We start from the raw sequence: 5,569 nt of genomic DNA, 5'->3' as shown, positions 1-5,569 counted from the left end.
CATGGAGTGATGAATTTCCTCTACATTGTTAGCACAACAACTCGAGGAAATATATACACTTTTATCATGGCAACAAGATATAGGAAGCATATCATCATGAGATTTAGTCAAGTAGTTTTTACATGACATGCAAGGACTATCAGCACAAGCATGTAAAACATTTAGAGTGCTCGAAGTGTTAATGTCCAAAGATGAAGCATTGCAATAATATAGTGATGAAGGATCATCAACAATAAGCCCACTATCATCATTGCAATGATCTCCACTACTCACCATATCATTACCTTGTGGTAATCCACATGTAGGTGAAGTAGATGAAGTTGAGAAGACCACACGACCGGAGGTGGAGGAAGAACAATCATTCCCACAAATCTTGGACATACCATATTTATCTTGAAGCTTTGTCCACAACTCATGAGCATCCTGGAATGGCATGAGTTGAAATATAACTACATTGTTCAAAGCATCAAAAAGCACATTAGAAGCTTGAGCATTGAGATAAGAGTTTTTCTCATCCTCTAAAGATATATTTTGAGAATCCTTTGGAGGAGAAAAACCCATATCTACAATTCGCTCTAAATTTGCATCCAAGAACCCGAAAGTGATTAAGCATGCGAATTACCCAAACATCAAAATTTGTGCCATTTTGACTAAGAGTGTCAGTGAATCCTAAACCCCTAGTCGACATCCTTACTCTCTAGGTGGTTAAACCTAATAAAAAGAGACCTAGCTCTGATACCAATTGAACGGACGTGGATGTCGCCTAGAGGGGGGTGAATAGGCACTTTAAAATAATTACGGTTTAAATGCGGAATAAAACTAGCGTTTAATATGTCAAGCACAAAACCTAAAACAACTAGGCTCACCTATGTGCACCAACAACTTATGCTAAGCAAGATAAACAACTAAGTGATAGCAATATATATGACAAGAAACAATATGGCTATCACAAAGTAAAGTGCATAAGTAAAGGGTTCGGGTAAGAGATAACCGAGGCACGCGGAGACGAAGATGTATCCCGAAGTTCACACCCTTGTGGATGCTAATCTCCGTTGGAGCGGTGTGGAGACACAATGCTCCTCAAGATGCCACTAAGGCCACCGTAATCTCCTCACGCCCTCGCACAATGCAAGATGCCGTGATTCCACTAAGGGACCCTTGAGGGCGGTCACCGAGCTCGTACAAATGGCAAACCTTGGGGCGGTCACCGGTACCCATACAAATTGCTCGGGGCAATCTCCACAACCTAATTGGAGACCCCGACGCTTGCCCGAAGCTTTACACCACAATGATTGAGCTCCAAGACACCACCAAGCTTCTAGGACACCAAAGCATCCACGAAGAACAATCTCTAGGGTACTAAGTACCAAAACATTATATGGCTTCTCAAACTTCACTTCCACGTATCACCGTGGAGAAGTCAAACCGATGCAACTCATGCAATGGCAAGAACACACAAAGTGGTCAAGTCCCTCACACTCAAATCCCTCCACAACAACAAAATCTATGGAGAAATATGAGAGGAAGAACAAGGAGCTCACAAAGAACTCCAAGATCTAGATCCAAGGGGTTCCCCTCACATAGAGGAGAAAGTGATTGGTGGAGATGTGGATCTAGATCTGCTCTCTCTTTTCCCTCAAGAACTAGCAAGAATCATTGGAGGGATTGAGAGTTAGCAAGCTCTAAGAAGGTCAACAATGGGGGAAGAACATGACCTCAACAGATAGATCAGTCCAAGGGGGAAGAAGACCCCCTTTATATAGTGGGGGAAGAAATCAAACCGTTACCCCCACTTACAGCCCGAGCACAGCGGTACTACCGCTAGCCCTGGCGATACTACCGCTAGACCCTGGCGGTACTACCTCTAGACCTGGCGGTACTACTTCTAGAGAAAGTCTTCGCAAAAAGTCCGATGAAGAACAACCGCTCAGAGAGAGATACTACCGTCCCGAAGCGGTACTACCGCCCACCCGGAGCGGTACTACCGCTCCTAGAGCGGTACTACCGCTAGGGAGTGGTAGTAAGAAATTACTACCGCTGCGGGGGCGGTACTACCGCTACAGGAGCGGTACTACCGCTGGCACCAGGAGCGATAATACCGCTCGATACTGAATCTGCTCTAACTTTCGCATACAGACTCCGATTTCAACGAAACCAAGTTTGTTGGAAAGCTAATGACATGGGCTAACACAATATTGATAGAAATATAAATAAGAAGCAAGTTATAAAAGGCCCATAAGAAAATGGTGAGAACCCTTCTTCGAATAAGATCGGTAAAAACTCCCAACATCGAAAACATCATAGAAGATGCATATGGACTCCGTTTTCGATGAACTCGAGCTTGTCATGAAGATGACCATAAGCTCTAAAAATCACGAAGATAAACACCAAACAAGAACCAAGAAGTATGATGCAAGGATGCAAATGGTTTGAGCTCTCAACGAACGATACGATCAAGCTACTCACTTGAGAGCCCCCCTTGATAGTACAACAATCTATCCTAAAACAGAAAACCTATCAAGGGAAAATCTATACCTTACACCTCGTCCTCTTGAGCTAGATGATGATGATCTTGGCTTCCTCAAGATGGACCACTTATACGTCCATTTTACATCATGCTTTCACGTTGATATTTATCGCTTTATGGACTGTTATTATACTTCGTGGTACCATACTTATGCATTTTCTCTCTTATTTTGCAAGGTTTATTTGAAGAGGGAGAATACCGGCAGCTGGAATTCTGGACTGGAAAAGGAGCAAGTCTGAGTCCTCTATTCTGCGCAACTCCGAATGCCCTGAAAATCAACGTGGAATTTTTTGGGATTATATAAAAAATACTGAATGAAAGAAGTGTCCGAGGGGAGCTGCCAAGGGCCCACAAGCCTGGTAGCCGCGGCTTGCCCCCTGGCCGCGGCTATAGGGCTTGTGGGCACCCTGGTGGCCCACTAGCCCCCTCTTTTGCTATATGAAGGGTTTCGTTCGGAAAAAAATCAGGGCAGAGCTTTTTCGTGGATTCTCCGCCGCCACGAGGCGGAACTTGAGCAGAACCAATCTAGAGCTCCGGCAGGACGATCCTGCCGGGGAAACTTCCCTCCCGGAGGGGGAAATCGTCGCCATCGTCATCACCAACACTCCTCTCGTTGGAGGGGAGTCATCTCCATCAACATCTTCATCAGCACCATCTCATCTCCAAACCCTAGTTCATCACTTTTAACCAATCTCCGTCTTGCGACTCTTATTGGTACCTGTAAGGTTGGTAGTAGTGTTGATTACTCGTTGTACTTGATGCTAGTTGGATTACTTGGTGGAAGAGTTTATGTTCAGATCCTTGATGCTACTCATTACCTCTCTGATCATGATTATGATTATGCTTTATGAGTAGTTACTTTTGTTCCTGAGGACATGGGATAAGTCATGCTAATAGTAGTCATGTGAATTTGTTATTCGTTCGGTATTTTGATGTGTTGTATTTTGTTTTTCCTCTAGTTGTGTTATGTGAACGTCGACTACATAACACTTCACCATTATTTGGGCCTAGAGGAAGGCATTGGGGAGTAGTAAGTAGATGATGGGTTGCTAGAGTGACAGAAGCTTAAACCACAGTCTATGCGTTGCTTCGTAAGGGGCTGATTTGGATCCACTAGTGTAATGCTATGGTTAGACGTTGTCTTAATTCTTCTTTCGTAGTTGCGAATGCTTGCAAGAGGGGTTAATCATAAGTGGGATGCTTGTCCAAGTAAGGGCAGTACCCAAGCGCCGGTCCACCCACATATCAAACTGTCACATCCCTAAAACTTAAGCTAGATAGCATTGTGCTCATGTCTTCTTTGCATTTGCATCTAAGAAGTTTCAACAAAAACAACAAAGTGGCAAAGGAAAAACTCAAAACCCTAGCCACCATTCCAATTAAAGGAAATTTCAAACTAGTTCAAAATCAATGAACCCAAAATGGCCTCAAGAAATGTTCAAACTTTTTGATAAATCACGAAAGTAAATGAGCATTGGAGAAAACTAATTCCTTGGTACTTCAAGCATTTTAGATAAATGCAAAAGCCACTGGTTTCAAATCTAAAAATTTGAAAACAGAAGCTATAATTTTCCAAAAATGTTGAAAGTCTTGGAAATGAGTGGGGACATTATAACAAATATTTCAGGAGGTTTAAAATAGTTTTTATTTTTGTTTTGGAGCTGAAATAATTAGCAAAGTAATAAATAGCAAAACAGAAAAACAAAAACAGAAGAAAAAGGAAAAGTCTTACCTGACGCCCACGCCAGGCCCAACCCATCTCGCCGCTCGTCCCCTTCCCCGCGCCAGTAGGCAGCAAGAGGTGGCCGCCGCCTCCTCCGGCGCGGCCACGCACCTGCGTGCCTGCCTGGCCGCCGGTTCGCGCTGGCGACGGCGGGGATAAGCTCCCCAGAGCCTCCCCTATCCATTCCCCGCCTCGCCTTTCTCCTCCTCCGCCCGGATCCCCTCCTTCTCCCTGCTGCCGCCATTAGAGCCGAGCTCGAGCTCGAGCTGTCCGTTGCCCTGGCCATAGGAACCCCTCCCCGAGCACACCATTAGATCCGCCTCGTCGCCCTGGTCGTCTCTACAGAAGCCGAAGTCCCCTCGAGCCCTGCAACGCCCGCAACGCCGTCGTCTTCTTCCTCCGGCCGCCGGACATCTCCCGTCGATTCGTCGCCCCCAGGCCTTCCCCGAGCCGTCTGAGCTCTTCTCTGCACTCCCTGTGAGCATGCGGTGGTTTCCCCTAAGTTTTCCCCGTCGATCCCCTTCTCTAGCCCTAGTTTCACCGGAGGCCGACGAGCACCGCCGCTGCCGCTCGTCGCCGGTAGCCCTCCGATGTCCAGCTCTTCCTCCCGTGAGCACCAGAAGCTCCAGGACGACGCGTAGATGCCGTAGCAGCTAAGATCTAAGCGTGGATCCCCCTGATTCGAAGCCCCCGATGACGCCCGAGCTTTGGCCGCCGCTCCGGCTCGTTGCCGACGCCTCTTCCGGCGACCCTAGCCTCCCCAGTTGGTCCTGCCAGATCGGCCGCTTCGCGAGCTTGCTGTAGCTGCCATCCGCGTGCGATTTGGTGCTGTGCAGCGCCATCTAGGTCGCCTCTGGCGAGCCCTCCGCCGCGGGTTTGGTCGCCGGCGACCACCCTCCGGTGGCCGTCGACGTGGCCGGCCATTAGGGCCTAATCGCCCCCCCTCTGGGTCGCTGACAGAGGGCCCCACGCCTGGTCAAACCCCAATTAGGGGCTGGTCAGCGCGGGATTAGCCCAGAGAGGCTGACCAGTGGGGCCCCCCTGTCAGGTTTGACCTGCACAGGTCGGCTGACCTGCTGACGTCAGCCTGATGCAATAAATAGAATTTCCAGTTTAAAACTAATTCAGGAAATTGCTAAAAATTGTAAAAATCATAGAAATTAATCTGTAACTCCAATGAAAATAATTTATATATGAAAAAGTATCAGAAAAATTCAAGGATTCTGATTATGCTATTTTTAACTATGTTTGAAAAAGTTACAGAACCCTAAATTGTGAAATAAGGAATAATTCAATTCTTTTAATCACTTTATAAATGG

Source organism: Hordeum vulgare, chromosome 7H (assembly GCF_904849725.1).
Source record: "Hordeum vulgare subsp. vulgare chromosome 7H, MorexV3_pseudomolecules_assembly, whole genome shotgun sequence".
In the NCBI taxonomy this organism is placed as follows: domain Eukaryota; kingdom Viridiplantae; phylum Streptophyta; class Magnoliopsida; order Poales; family Poaceae; genus Hordeum; species Hordeum vulgare.
The sequence above is the reverse complement of the archived record's forward strand: the minus strand, read 5'-3'. Positions refer to the sequence as shown.